This window comes from Ovis aries, chromosome 24, assembly GCF_016772045.2.
Source record: "Ovis aries strain OAR_USU_Benz2616 breed Rambouillet chromosome 24, ARS-UI_Ramb_v3.0, whole genome shotgun sequence".
In the NCBI taxonomy this organism is placed as follows: Eukaryota; Metazoa; Chordata; class Mammalia; order Artiodactyla; family Bovidae; genus Ovis; species Ovis aries.
This window is the reverse complement of record NC_056077.1, coordinates 33,814,277-33,827,711: the sequence shown is the minus strand read 5'-3', so window position 1 is coordinate 33,827,711 and position 13,435 is coordinate 33,814,277. Positions and strand designations below refer to the sequence as shown.

At 56.3% G+C, this 13,435-nt stretch overlaps 1 long non-coding RNA gene across 1 annotated transcript; it reads left to right on the top strand.

The window, feature by feature from the left end:
• The first annotated feature begins 2,818 nt into the window (after positions 1 to 2,818).
• On the top strand, positions 2,819 to 12,408 carry LOC121817874 (uncharacterized). The gene is made up of 2 exons (XR_006057966.1): positions 2,819 to 2,976; positions 11,907 to 12,408. It is a non-coding gene; the product is annotated as an uncharacterized LOC121817874 (long non-coding RNA).
• The last annotated feature ends 1,027 nt before the right edge of the window (positions 12,409 to 13,435 follow it).

Here is a 13,435-nt window from a genome sequence, read left to right as displayed (position 1 = left end):
TAGGGATCACATTTCCGTGCTGCTTCTTGTCCATGTTGAAGAACCGCTGTGTCCTATGTTTTATTTGGTTTTCTCCTTGCTAAGGTGGGAGAGCAGATGCAGTCCCTGTTACTCCATGTGACTAGACTCGGAGTGATCTGCTTGGGTTTAACGCTGCTGTCCTGCTGTTTGTTTTCTATTTGTTCCCGCAGCTCTGTTCACCTTTGCCTCTTTCCCTTCTTTTGCTGGTTGTTGGTTTACATTTATTTGGCCTTGCCAGGTCTTAGTTGTGGCATGTGGGATCTTTAGTTCTGGCATGTGAACTCAGTTGCAGCATGCCACATCTAGTTCCCTGACCAGGGATCAAACCTGGGCCCCCGACATTGGGAGCATGGCAACTTAGCCCCTGGACCACCAGGAAGTCCCCTTCCTTCCTTTGGACTGAGGATTTGTCTTTTGGTTTTAGCCTTCCATTTTGATCACTTTTGGCCTATTAGCTACTTCTGTGTGTGTGTGTGTGTGTGTGTGTGTGTGTGTGTAATTGCCCTAGAGTTTGTACTTTGGATTTTTAACTTATCCAAGTTAAAGATCCAGTCTATCTTTAAAGTATTAACTAATACTTTGTGAATAATATAAGACCCTTACAACAGTATACTCCCACTTCATCCTTAGTGCTGTGGCCGTCCTTCATTTGACTTCTGTGAAGGTTCTAGACCCCACAATACAGTGTTTTTTTTTTCTTTAAAAGTCAGTTACCTTTAAAAAAATGTTTTAAATTTCTTTTCAAACCAAACGGCTTTTCACTGAAACCGAGTTGATTTACAATGTTCTGTTAGTTTCAGGTGTACAGAAAAGTCCATTATCTTTGAAGGAAATAAAAATGAGAGAAAATCTGTTTTATATTAGTCCACATATTTGCCTATTTGTCATTTCTGGTATTCTTCATTGTCAGGTAAATCATATTTACACATCTTTTTCCTTCAGCCTGAAATACTTTCTTTAAATTTTTTTGTAGGGCAGGGCACGCTGGCAATGAATTTTCTCATCTTTTGTTTGTCAGAAAATACCTTTATTTTTCTTTCTTTTTTAAAGAAAGAAATTTATTGCTAAAAATTCTAACCAATTATACATGTAATAGATGAATCGGTGCTGTTCTGTAGGTCTCTGAGTCTATATTAACATCCTTTTTAATTTTTTTTTCCCCTCCAAGCTGCAGCTGAGCTCATCCAATGAATTTTTCATTTCAGACATTGTATTTTCAGCTCTAGAAGTTATATTGGTTCTCTTTTATATCTTCTATTTCTCTCCTCATTACATTTATTTTTCCTTTAAGATCTTGAATACTTTTATCATAGCTGTTTTCAAGTCTTGTCAGCTGATTGGATTATCTTTGTCATTTCTTGATCTATTTCACTGATTTTTTTCTTGGTTATGGGACACATTTTCCTTTGGGGTTCCCCAGAAACAGAGCCTAAGTCTGTATTAGAAGTAGATGCTGTGATTTCATGAGGTAAGGAAGCAGAATGTGGCCTCAGGGAAAGTGTGTTCTTGGCCTGATTCACAGGGAAGACTCTAGGGCATAAATTGCACCACAAGTTGGCTTTCCTGGAGGAAGGGAGTCCCCATTTCAGCTGGCCATTGATTGTAGGCTGCTCAACATCCAGACTAATAGCTCCTATCAGCTCAGGGCTATTCTCGGGAGAAGGGGCGGTCGGGAGCTGCCCATGTTCACAGAAGGTGCACAACCAGCAAAGGGCATCTGGATGGAGTCCTGCATGGTCTTCATGGAGGCATCTTTCTCTGTCTCAGAGTCTTCTAAGCAGGGGTCCTCTCTGCCTGACAACGAGTGCAACCTGGGATGTTGGGGTGGGGTTCACTTTCCTAGCAGCAACCCTCAGCCAGTAAGAAAACACCCATCTCCTGTCACTCAGACAGACCAGTCGGGATGACATTCTGTGTAAGCCTGGAGGTTCCGGTGGAGCTGAGCCCCTGCTGCCTATGGCAGAGAGCATCCTTAAGTTGCCTTCATGCTTTCCTTTCTCCTCCATCCTGTCTCTTGAAATCCTCTACCAAATGCATGGTCTAGTTCAGGCACTGCCTTCTTGGGAATCCAGATGAAAACGCCTGGGGCCGAGGTTCTGGATGGAACTCTATGGGTAACAGAGACCTGTTGGGCCTTTCAAGGTGACTTGATTACATTTTCACTTTAGAACAGTCCCAGGGGCGGTGAGAAGCAGAGAGTGTCACAGTGGACTATGGGAGAGGGGGTCATCTGGGAGGAAACTGAGGGAGAGAGACAAGACTTGTGGCTGGTTGGAGAGTCTGTACCCCAAAGCGCTGGCAGCCTGGAGCCCCGGGCCTGGGGCAGGAGGGACCCTAGGGAGGGGCTGGTTTGAGGACAGCAGGCAGATCCAGTTTACCCAGTGTCCTCCTTCTCTGAAAAAGCAGTGCTTACAAGAAATGTCCAGAACTGGCAAGTCTGTAGCGATAGAGAGTAGGGCTGGTGGGAGTAGAGATGGAGTCTGGAAGGATTAGGAATTAGGGGGTGATAGACCAAGGCTTTCTTTTTGGGGTGATAAAATGGTCTAAAATGGACAGTGGAAATGTGTGTACGACTTTGTGAATATGCTAAAGACCATTGAGTTGTACGCCTTAAATGGCTGAATTGTAGGGTATGTGAATTCTATCACAATCAAACTGTTATTTTTTTTAAAAAACAGTGAGTGCAAAGTTGTGCAAGGGACATAGTGTTGGCAGAGGGAGGGAACCTTGCTGACTCACGGACGGTGGGCTGGGCCTCAGATGTTCTTTTACTCACCCACCTTGTTTACCAGTGGGGTACAGGGAGAGGGTGAGGCAAGGGCTTATACCTAGGTCTCCGGACTCTCTGGTGGCGCGTTGCCCCCCGCCCCACCCCGGGCCATCTCCAGTCACTTGGCCTGCATCTGGCTGCTCCATCCACTGCAGCGTACCCTTAGGCCAGTGGCCTTCTGAGAGGTGGGTGACAAATTGGATGAATGACCTTTCTGCTTTCTGCCCCCTCCCCGCTTCGCCTGGCCTGGTGAGTCTGACTGCAGCCCCAAGGGTCTCCTTGCTGCCAAGGACGCGGCCTGGGAGGACCCAGCTTGGGTGGAGGGAGAAGATGTTTGGTTCTCTGAGCAAGAAGGACCGGGAAATTGAGTCTGACACCTGGCAAGGCCCACTGCCCGGGCAGCACGCAGGGGAGCCTGGCCGGCACCCCGACTAGGCTCTTCCAGGCCAGCACCTCGCCAGGGTCCTGGCAGAGGCCCGAAGTGGGCGCGCCGGGGGGTGGGGGGGTGTGTGGGAGCAGACAGCCTGCGGGTGATGGAAAAGCTGGAACATCGGTCATGGCGGGCCTGCAGCATTCGTGTGTGGATGTCAACAGTGGAGGGGGAATTTGTGACCGTTTGCCAAAGATGCGGACTTCCAGTAGCCGCCCTGGAGCCTGTGCTTGGACCACTCCTGGAATCTTCTTGCTGTCATTGTTCTACCCTTGCTGCCAGCAAGACCCCAACCCGCTGCCTCAGACACCTCCATCAGCCATCCCACCCCTGGCAGCTGCCTCCAGGCCAGAAGCCTACCTAGCCCTGGTACCCAGCGGGGCCCTCTCCCTGCTCAGTGTCCCTCTCAGCAGACCCTCTCCTGGGCTCTGTCTCCCCACCTTGCTGGCCCCAGGGGCTCAGATCTGCTCTTCATCCACCCAGTAGAGCCTTTGTTCTCCTGCCTGACTGTGGCCAGGGACTTGCTTCCTTCCTAAAACAGGAGGGCCTATCCCCAGGCCACCTCCCGACTGTCTGGCACCCCAGGCTCTAGGCCTCTCACTGAGTTGGAAGCCCCTACCCTGTCAGCTGCCTGACTCACGGCTGATGCTCCACTCACATTAGCTAATGCTTGGGAGGCAGCTGGGTCCCCTTCCTGCCCGTGACGTTATCTGGAGCGAGATGCTCATCGGTGACACTGACTGGCCAGAGGGGCTTCTCTGACTGAAAGTCACGGCTGGAGGAGCGTCGGTGCCCGGTGGAGAGGGCTCTGAGTCAAGAGCTGCTCCCAGCGGTTCTCTGGCCGTTAGTCTCAGTGTTATTGTGGCCTCTAGTTTCACCAGCTGCAGCAGCAGCCCCATCACCACCACCATCGCTGCCACCAGCATCGCCATCGTTTCCGTCGTGTCCTCCATCGTCACCTCCAGCCTGTCCGCCACTTGCACCATCACTGTCACCCCAGACCGTCCCCACCAGCGCCACCAGCTACCATCACCACCGCCATTGTCACTGCCGCTGTCTCCATCATCCCTGTAATTTCCTCCACCCTCACCCCCACCCTCACCTCCACCCTCACCCCCGTCCTCACCTCCATCCTCACCTCCACCCTCACCTCCACCCTCACCTCCACCCTCACCCCCACCCTCACCCCCACCCTCACCCCCACCCTCACCTCCACCCTCACCCCCACCCTCACCCCCACCCTCACCCCCACCCTCACCTCCACCCTCACCCCCGTCCTCACCTCCACCCTCACCTCCACCCTCACCTCCACCCTCACCTCCACCCTCACCCCCGTCCTCACCTCCACCCTCACCTCCACCCTCACCTCCACCCTCACCTCCACCCTCACCTCCATCCTCACCTCCACCCTCACCTCCACCCTCACCTCCATCCTCACCTCCACCCTCACCTCCACCCTCACCCCCACCCTCACCTCCACCCTCACCCCCACCCTCACCTCCACCCTCACCCCCGTCCTCACCTTCACCCTCACCTCCACCCTCACCTCCACCCTCACCTCCACCCTCACCTCCACCCTCACCCCCGTCCTCACCTCCACCCTCACCTCCACCCTCACCTCCATCCTCACCTCCACCCTCATCTCCACCCTCACCTCCATCCTCACCTCCACCCTCACCCCTGTCCTCACCTCCACCCTCACCTCCACCCTCACCTCCACCCTCACCTCCACCCTCACCTCCATCCTCACCTCCACCCTCACCTCCATCCTCACCTCCACCCTCACCCCCGTCCTCACCTCCACCCTCACCTCCACCCTCACCTCCACCCTCACCTCCATCCTCACCTCCACCCTCACCTCCATCCTCACCTCCACCCTCACCTCCATCTTTACCTCCACCCTCACCTCCACCCTCACCTCCACCCTCACCTCCATCTTCACCTTCACCTTCATCTCTATCCTAACCTCCATCTTTGCCTCCATTCTTACCTCCACCAACTTTACCACCTCTACCATCACCACCACTGCCACCCGCCCAGCTCCCAGGTTGAGCCCCTAATATCACTAGATATTTCTTAACAACCAGTCCTGTATCTGCTTGAAGAGTTGACTCTGGATGTGGCATGTAGCCAGAATTGCAGGTCCCCGCTGCCTCTTGGCTCACGTCTATCCATGATTTGGGAATGGTATTAGTGGCCCAGTGTTGGAGTGACTGGTTTAGAGTTCACACAGGCAATGCCTGACCATCTGGGGGGAGCTTCCAGTCAGGAGTTAAGGGGCCAAGGAGCTTGTCCTCACACATGACCTCAAAGAAGGCAGGAGATAGGGTAGGGGAAGAACCCAAAGTAGAAGTCAGCCAGAGTGCCACGGACTCAGTGCGGCCTCCAAAAGTTACCACTTCTCTCTGGGTGCCCCCTCTTCCAAGAACAAACCTCCATTTCTCCACAGAGAGTTCCTGACAGGTGCAAAGCGTGTCTGCAGCCTCCACTCCCCTGAGGGTGTGCTGCTCGGCGGGGTAGCCCATCAGCCGGCCGGGTGCGTTTCCGGCTTCCACCTCTTACCAGCTCTGAGATCTTGAGGAAGTCACTCATTCTTTCTACAAACCTTCTATTTCCTCATCTATAAACAGGGGGTACCTCTTAAGCCTGCAGTGAGGATTCACTGACATCATCCATCGATAGCACTTAGCTCAGATTGTTAGTGGTGCCCCAGGCCTGCACTTTGCAGAGGGGGACACAGAGCTGTCTGGTCGGTTGTGGGGACGGGGTGGGGATCAGCAGGGAGAATTGCTGAGGTCATCCGCTCAGGAGTGACAGAGCAAGGGTTGGGAGCCAGGCCACGAGCCTTCTGGTTTCTTTTCTGAGTTCCTGTTGACTTGGGAGCTTGCGAGGGGCACACAGGGACGCTGAGGCCTGGCTCCTGCCCTGGAGCCCATGGCCTGGGCCAAGGAAGGGAGAGGACTGGGCCCCTGGCAGCAGAGTTGGGCTGAGAAAGAGTGTGCTTTTCCAGGCCTGCCTGTGGGGGCTCAGCATGACATTCTGCGGGGACTCAGGGCAAGGACCTCAGAAAGGCTGGGTAGGGCGGGTCCTTGGAAGCCATGGGGGCTTAGGTCACCAGAGAGGAGAAAGGTGGCATTACAGTCAAGGGAAACTGAGCAAATGTTGGAGACTAGTGGGGGCATGGCATGTGTGAGTCCAAAAGGGTGGATGCCTGGCCAGTGGGTATAGAGGATCCTGGGTCCTGAAAGCTGAATGCTAAATGGTCCTTGGAAGTCATCACTGTGCCCACCTGGTTCAAAGGAGAAGCAAAGGGACTTCCCCGGCAGTCCAGTGGTTAAGGCTCTGCATTTCCACTGCAGAGGCCACAGGTTCTATCCCTTATCTGGGAACTGAGATCCTGCATGCCTTGAGGCAAAAAGCCAAAAGCAAACAAGCAAAAACAAGCAGAACAAACAAAAAGCAAGGACAAAGGAGAGACTAAGCCAGAGGCGGGCCAGGCAAGGGTGGAGCCAGGGCTGCCACTGGACCCCCTCCTCCCCCCTGCCCTGGGCTGGAGGGGTCGTTCTGACCATCGGCACAGCTGCCCAACATCACGACGTCTGGTGGCCCAGTGCTGGCTGCAGTCCTGGACTTCTTTCCTGTCCTGTCCTCCTTGTTCTGGTACCAGGGTCCTATCTGGTACCAGTCTCCAGGGGGAGACTTCAGGAGACCAGCCAAGAGAGGGACCCAACCCAATGTTAGAATTTCTTGCCACCAAGCTGTCAGGAGAGTTTTCGTCCTATTCACGATCTTTCTGGGAGCGGTCACTGCCTGTCCATTGTCAACAAGAGTTGCCCTTCAGAGAGTCCAGCTAGAGCCCGGGTATCATGTCAAATTAAGACCCTCATGTCATTGTAGGGAAACTGAGGCTCAGAGAAGTCAAGTCACCAGCCCAAGTTGCTTTACTAGAACAGGACTGGGGCTGGACACAAGGGCCGTCCGATGGCCCCCTTGCAAGACTCCCTCCTCCATGTACTTGACCAGAGCCTCTGGGGGTCTGGGATGAGCTGGACGGTGATTCAGGGAGGAGTGGAAAACAAGATGAGCAGCTGTGGCCGCAGCCAGCTGCCTGCGGGCCAGGGCGCCCTGCCACCCACGGTCCAGCCCACTCTCTGCCAGGGCCTGTTGCCTGCTGCATTGCAGGCGGCCGGAACGCCCAAGCTCCTGGGGCCGCCACCCTCTCCCCTCGTGACCCTGGCACAGCATCCCACACCAGTGGGCCTGGATGCCCAGACCGCCATCTGCCAGCGAGCACCAGTCTGCCGCCTAGCATGGCCAGCCCCAGGGTCTGCTGGTGGATAGACAGCCCTGCTGAATGGGGGGCACCAGGCCTCTGGGTCTGCCTCTGGCCATGGTTGGGCTCCTGGACACCCAGGCAAAGGACTGCCCCTCTGCCCACCACCCATCTAGGGCAAGCTATCTGGGGTGGGAGGTGAGGAGTGACTGGGCATTTTAGGAGGGAATTTCCAGGGTAGAGGACCCATTTGAGACCCAGACACTGAACTGTCTGCCCCTGGAGGGCCCCAGGTGGCTGCCCATCAGCTGCCTTCCCCCGCCCCTCCTCTGTAGGTCCTGTCTCAGTGGGTGAACCTGCCAGCCCCTCACTCCCCAGCAGTGTCCTGGCAGCCCTCTAATGACAGCCACATGGTCGTTGCTCCAGGACAGACTTCTCCATCCCTTACGCAATCGTTCACCAGCCTTTGCCAGAGGCCTGCCCCCTACCCCCAGGCCTGCCAGCCTGCCCCATCAACAGTCAGGGTGGGCTTGTAAAAGAGGCATATGGGGGCCATGTCACCCTGAGCCTTACATCTTCCCTGGCTCCCCAGTGACTGCAGAGAAAGTTCCAGCTCCTTAGCCAATTGTCAAGCCCCCTGGTGTCCCAAGGCATCCATGCTCTCCAGGCCCCAGTTTCCCTCCTAGCTAAACATCTCTGGTGCCTGGAAAGTCTGGGCTGCTTGACAGCACCTCTAGTCCCAGGCCTCGAAAGTTCTTCCCACAAGATTTGCCTTAACTACGGCCCCTTCATGAAGCATTCCTGCTGATTCCTTTGGCCTGGGGGAATTGGCATGGTGTACCCATGTGCACCACTACATTCAGCGGCTCTGATTTGGGTCTCAGCCTGCCTTCCCCACTATAATAAAAGCTCCTAGAGGCAGTAATAAATCCTGTTTCCTTCTCTCTGCGGCCTCAGCACTCAGCACAGGGTCTGCCCCAGAGAGAGGGCATGCAGGAAGTACATTCATCCATCCATGCATCCATCCATCCATTCCCTACACTTGAGGTGTTCTTGGAATATTGCACAGCTTTCTCAAGCAGGACAGCCAAGGGCAGCCATGCTCAAAACCACAGGTTTGGAGGCAGCTGACCGGAATGACCTGAGAGGCGAGGGGAGGTGCAGGTAACTGGTGTCTAAGGGGGGAGGCCCGGCCCCTGGCCCAGCGAGACCTGTTTTGCAGTAGCCTGATGCGTGGGACAGCTTGGGTTTAATTTTTTTTTAATTGGAATATAGTTGCTTTGCAATATTGTATTAGTTTCCACTATACAATAAAGTGAATCAGCTATATGTATATGTATATATATCTTAATTTAAATTTTTTAAAATTTTCCTTTGGCTGTGCTGGGTCTTCATAGCTGCACGCAGGCTTTCTCTAGTTGCAGAGAGCATGGGCTGCTCTTCGTTGCAGCGTGCGGGCTCCTCGTTGCGGTGGCTTCTCTTGTTGTGGAGCAGAGGCTCTAAAGCGCAGGCTCAGTAGTTGCTCTGCAGCACGTGGGATTTCCCGGATAAGGGATGGAACTCGTGTTCCCCACATTGACAGGTGAATTCTTAGCCATTGGACTACCAGGGAAGCCCCCACCCTGCCCCGCCTTTTCATTTTAAGCTCTCCTACTTCCTAGCTGAGTCTCATGGGACAGTTGATTACCTGCTCTGAGCCTACAGTGATATTTTCCCTTGGTGTTTCATAGGCAATGAGGTGGTGGTGGTGTTCAGTCGCTGAGTCATGTACGACTCATTGTGACCCATGGACTACAGCACACCAGGCTTCTCTCCCTCACTATCTCCCTGAGTTTGCTCAAACTCATGTCCATTGAGTCAGTGATGCCATCCAACCATCCCGTCCTCTGTCGCCCCCTTCTCCTCCTGCCCTCAATTGTGGGTGCTTGGTAGATGGTTGCTCTCCACTCCTTCCTTCTTTGGGGAGCCTCGTGTTGGTGTGAGACACCTGGAATCTCTTCTTGAAGAATTGGGGAGTTGGGATGCCTCAGCCCTGTAGAAGCCAGTCTGAGGTGGCCCTGTGGGAGGTGAGCATGGCAGAATGGTCCCAGAGGTCTCTGCCTTGGGAGGAGGGGCCTCCCGAGTCACGGGCACATGGGTGCCCGCCTGCCCTTCTTGCCTACACACTGCCATGGCCTCTGGCCTCTGCACTGCTTGGCAGGGCTGGTACTGGGTACGCCCAGCATTGGCCCCACAGTGGCTGGCAGGGCCAAACCGTCATCAGGCCTGGCCCCGTGCCTGGCATCCCTCTGGCATTGCTTGGGCACTTGCTTCCTGCAGACGGATGCTGGTGTGTGCCCTGTGCTGACAGGCCCTCCCTGGGGCTGAAGGTGCCTGGGGCCAGCCCCCCACCCACTGACCCTCCCAGGGAAGGCCTGATGAATGGAGGCTAGTCAGAGAAGGGCCCCATCTACCCTCAGGTCACAGCAACCGGGGCAGGGCGACACCTTCCTCCCCTGACGGGGGGCTTTTCAGAGCAGGGCCTTGCCCACCACCCTCCTCAGACTGGGCTTTCTGAGCAGGGCTACGTCTCCCCCTTCAGACTGACTTACGTTTTAGGGTGAGTCCGTGTCTCCTCTCTTGCACCAGCTTCACGGGCAGAGCCATGACTCTTGCTCAGACAGAGAGGGTGGTTGCAAGAGCATTCTAGAAGGACCTGGTGGTAGGGGAAGCATGGTGAATCCAAGGCCCAGTGAGTGGCCCCATGTGTGCTGGGTGTCAAGTGGTAGAGGAGGGAAAACAACGGATGAAAGATGGTGGGTCCGTGGCTCCCTAAGGCTGGGCTTTTTCCTGAAGGTGGAGAGGCGCCGGCGAGGAAGCAGGAGGGTCAGGCGGGTGAGTCCCACAGATCCTGGCTGCCGTGTGGACCACAGGAGATAAGCCTGGGTGCCGAGGGGTGGTGGGTGGGTGGGAGAGCGTGAGGAGGGGGCCGTTTGGGAAGGAGGAATCGATGGGCCTGCTGGCGGGGGGACGATGGGGGCGTCAGGCCCAGGCCCCCGAGCCCGGCTTGGGCAGTGGAGGCAGGCCCACAGCAGGGGGGCGAGGGCCTGGAGGCGCGCAGGTGGCCGTGCCCAGAGCACAGCCCTGGGGGGAGCTCGAGTCCAAGCAGCCGGGCAGCAGGTGGAGGTGCCGTGCCCGTGAGAGGCCAGGGAGAGGGAGAGGTTTCGGGGCTGGGCAGGAGGATGCAGAGAGGAGGCAGGGACGAGAAAGCCCCTCCGAATCCCACCCCTGCCACCACAAAAAAAAAAAAAAAAAGAGAGAAAGCCCCTCCGGCAACGCCCGTGTCCTCTGCTGGAGGAGGGGCAGCACGTTCTGCCTGGAATGTGGGGGTCCCAAGGCAGCTGGTGCTCAGGGGGGCTCTGTGGGTTCCCTGACACCCCACTGCCCTGGCCTGAGGCCACCCGCCTCTGCCTCCAGCCCTCCCACTCCACACCAAGCCCTCGCAGGCCTTTGGAATTTTCCAGGTGGAAATTCACCTCAGAGGCCCTCTGGCCCCACATAAGACAACCCGTCTCGTCTCTGGTCCCACCACCCCTGAACCCCAGCTGTCCTGTGGGCTCCAGGACGGGGGCTCCCCAGGATCACCGGGCCCTCCTCCCCGGGGGGCAGTGGCCGAGGAAGGAGACGGGCCCCCTGGTGACCCGCGTGTATTTCTCCCCTTTCCCCACCAGTTCCAGACACATTTGTGATTTATCTCTCTGTGTGTTGTTTATTGTGTGGAGGCCAGGCCTCCCAGCCAACTCGGAGCTGGACCGGCCAAGCCGTGGCCCGAGACGGCCATCCCAGCCAAGCCCGGAGCAGCCCCCCGCCCGCGCCCTCTCCGCCGCCCCTGAGCCAAGCAGGCCCTGAGCTCTGGCCCGGCCTGTCGCTCTTTATGGAACCCCGGGGCCTGTCTCCCCCATTGTCTGCCCGTGTTTACAGCCTCGCTGTATTTGCCTCATTGCAGTCTGGGTGACGCCCCAGTCTGGACAGGGCCTGCATGCCATCCTGCTGAGACCTCTCTCGTCGCCCGGGCCCTGGGCCCCTGGGCTCCTCGTCTGTCATTTCACTGGATTTCACCCGCCGGCAACCGGCTTGCTGGGAGGGCTTGTCACCCACTGGAGACTGAGCGAGGGGCCCTGGGTGAGCAGGGCAGGAGGCATGCATGTGTGGGATGCGTGTGTGTGTGTGTTGCGGGCCTGGGGAAGGCGCGGACACAGACCCAAGCACACACACACACCCTGCCTGAGCTCGTCAACTGTTGCCCCATCTCTGCTGCAGCGACACGGCCTGGAGAGCTAAGGCCGGGGATGCTGACAGACCTCCTTGCCCGTTCTCTCCTTCACCGGCCAAGTCACTCACCTGTCTGGGTCTCGGTTTTTCCTTTCGGGTAGAAGGAAGGCTGTATTCGTGCTGCAACTACTGAAGCCCACACGCCCCAGAGCCCACGCTCCTCATCAAGAGAAGACAGGGCCATGGAGAAGCGGGAGCGCCACGCCTGGAGAGCGGCCCCGCCCGCTGCTCCTGGAGAAAGCTCGCACAGAGCCACGAAGACCAGCGCTGCCACAGATTGATAAAGAAACAGTAAAAAAAAGAAGGAGGCTCTGTTGACCCCAGCCTTGCAGCCTGCCTTTGGGTGTCTAGAAGGGCTGTGCTGGCCTCTGGCTACAGTCCTACCGCCTGTCTGTCCCTCTGCCCCTCTCGCCCTTGGCTACCGTTGTTAATCTTTGAGGCTCTTCCCAGGAAAACACACCTGGTAAAATTCAGTAAGTCCCCTGAAGTACCCCCCTCAACTCTCCAGTGAAAAACCTCTTTGAGACGGGACAGAAAACCCCCCGGAGGCCTAGAGTTTTCCATCCCAGATGCAATAAAGGTGGTAATCACTGCGATGTCCCAGACCTGTCTCCTCTGCCCATTAAGAAGCAAAATAAGGGAGCAGGTCTCAGACACCCCGAGGCCGGGTGCAGCAGATCACCTGAGCTCATACCTTGACGCTGTATGATAACAAAGGTTGGTGCCCCTAACTCTAGAAACTAGGGGAGTGCTCACGTAGCTGTGTGATCCTGGGTTGAGGCCCCCTGCCAGCCCCCTGGCTAGAGTGACCCGGGGAGACTGTGGCCAGAGGCCTGCAGCTCCCCGGACCAGGGAGTGGACTCAAGGGCAGGATGCGGCCAGGCGGCAGGGCCACGTGGTGTGCAGGATGGCCGAGCGTTATTGATCTTGCTGGTTCCTTAGCGAGTGCTGACAGCTGGGCGGCGCTGTGTAACACTTCCCAGGCGCCCCCTTGTCCCTTAGGACTGGAGCTCTAGAGACAGCGGTGGTCAGGGGACCAAGGCCTGGGGCTCCCAAGGGCAGGCTGGGGAGGTCTGTAAAGTTCTTGCAGAGATCAGTTCCCCAGGCCATCTGCCTGGGATGCCTGCCAGCCATAGTGCTGGATTCCCAGGGTCTCCCTTCCTCGGAACCATAGCTACGTTCCTGCAGCCCCCGGGGCTCCCCTGTCACTGGAGACTGGACACCGGCCCAAGCCCTCTGGGGCTGAATGAGGAACTGCAGCTGGGGTGGTTGTAGCTGAGGCAGGGGGTTCAGGGGTGCCCTGGAAAGGACAGAGAGGTTACTTCGAGAATGAGGAGCCCCTAAGGGGGCTGGGGTCTTCTGAGCCTTTTGACCTTGGTAAAGAACCCACCTGCCAATTGCTGGAGATGCAAGAGAGGCGGGTTTGATCCCTGGGTTGGGAAGATGCCCTGGAGAAGGGAATAGCGACCCACTCCAGTATTCTTGCCTATAGAATTCCATGGACAAAGGAGCCTGACAGTCTACAGTCCATGGGGTCGCAGTCAGTCAGACGCGACTGAGCTGCCATTCTATTTCTATTCTATTCAGGCAAAAGGCTGCTGCAAATTTACACAACAAATCTTCTACAAGC